Consider the following 1,950-nt stretch of genomic DNA (forward strand, 5'->3'; position numbering starts at 1 on the left):
CTCAGGGAGCTCTAAGTATCTTATTATGGTCCTCAGTTCATCAGTGAAGGATTCAAAGCTATCAGAGTGTTCATCTGGATCTAATCAGAAATTAGGGTTTCATGGCTACCTGCAACAGGCAATGTTTGGTTGGAAGTAGAGGAGATCATCCATGTCATGATTAGAGAGGCCTCTTGGCCTAGGAAGATTCACAATTATCTCAGAAAGATCCATTGGCAATCAGTGCAATCAGTTCCTGATCATTTTGCCCTAAAACTAGGGTTTGGTATAAAATCAGTTTATTTCTGATTCTTTGGGTGAAACTCTTTTCCATGGCCCTCCATATGTCCACAAGGGTCTACATACAAAAAATCAGCTCTTTATTTGAGCTAGAAGTGCTTCAATTGATCAATGGAATCCGGAATCAGACAGTTTGGGAAAAGTCAACTGTGGGGCCAGAAAAGTCAACTCCTGACATTTTGAGAGTGGAATCTCAAAATCCATGCCTAGGGGATCCTACATGTGAAATCTGATCAAGGTTGGATCATGGATAAAAGCTCCATTTGAAAATTTCTCCAACATGAAAGTTGTTCCTCTTGTTCCAAGCTTTCTAGAGATATAAAGTTTGCTCCATTTGGATTAGAATTGAGAAAGTTATGCTTAGTCAAAGTGAGACATTTTTTTAGGACACTTAGAAAAATTTCTAAGTCCAAAATCTTCAAAATTTATCAAGACTTCTTGGCCAGTTTTCTTGCACTTCAAGGCATTATTTGAAAATACTTTTTTCACAACAATTGTACCTTGCCATGTCCTCTTTCACATCCTTTTGGAATCATCTCATTTGGATCCATGGTTTGAGATATACATTCATTTAAAGTGGGCACCATGACTTGATTTTCTAGGAAGATTTTGGGCCTAGCTGGCCCAATCAGATTTTCTAAGCATGCTGCACAAACCAGTCACATTTTTTTATCTCTTTTGGCCATGCATTGGACATCCATTCACTTAAGTTTGGCCCAAAATAACAACATTTTACACCTCACTTCACACTTTTATTCTTATGGATAAATCACTTATTAAAAAGCCCATGAGAACACCTAATCCACCCTATTTAAGAAGCTGAAACCCTAACCCTAAAGTATAGATGTTTGATTGGCTGCAGTTTATGGTAAAACACTAGTTGTACTCTAATGTCTTGACTGATGTCATGACCTGCTTTGGAGATGTGTGATTAGCTGCATTGTGTGTTAGATCATCTAACTGTACTATGATGTCTTGACTGATGTCATGACATACTTGAGTAGTATGTTGCAGGTTTAGCTAATACAGGATCTATTGAATGTCAAACTAGATGTTATGACATTCATCCCTGACAGCAGATACTGAGGAATAGAACAGTTGGTGCTCTGTTATAACTCAGTATTTATTTTCAGTCTGTTTATCAAGAGAATAACAGACCTGGCACAAGGCCTACTGTCTGAATGTCAAACTGGATGTTATGGCATTCATCATTGACAGCATATACTGAATAATAGGTAGGTTGGTTTTCTGCTACATTTCAGTATGTATCTCAGTCTGTTCTTCAGGAGAACAACAGACCATGGCATAAGGCTCTATGTGTAAATGTCAAATTGGAAGTTTTGACATTTATTAATGTAAGCTGATACTGAAGTATGAACGGGTTGGTCCTCTACAGTACAACAATTTTGTACAGTCTGTTTTAAGGAAAATAACAGACTTAGCATATGGTTTATGCCTTGGACGTCAAACTGAATGTTGTGACATTCATTCCTGACAGCATATGCTAAATGGTAGGTTGGTTAGTTTTTCTGTTTCAGCATTTTTCTCAGGCTATTCTTCAGGAATTCAACAGCTGAGCTAAAATTCAGGAAACTAACAACTGAGCTACAATTAATGAACCTAACAAATAGCCTATTTGTTAGTACCCTAATATGTGGAAATTAGGTTAAC

Source organism: Lathyrus oleraceus, chromosome 7 (genome assembly GCF_024323335.1).
Source record: "Lathyrus oleraceus cultivar Zhongwan6 chromosome 7, CAAS_Psat_ZW6_1.0, whole genome shotgun sequence".
NCBI lineage: Eukaryota > Viridiplantae > Streptophyta > Magnoliopsida > Fabales > Fabaceae > Lathyrus > Lathyrus oleraceus.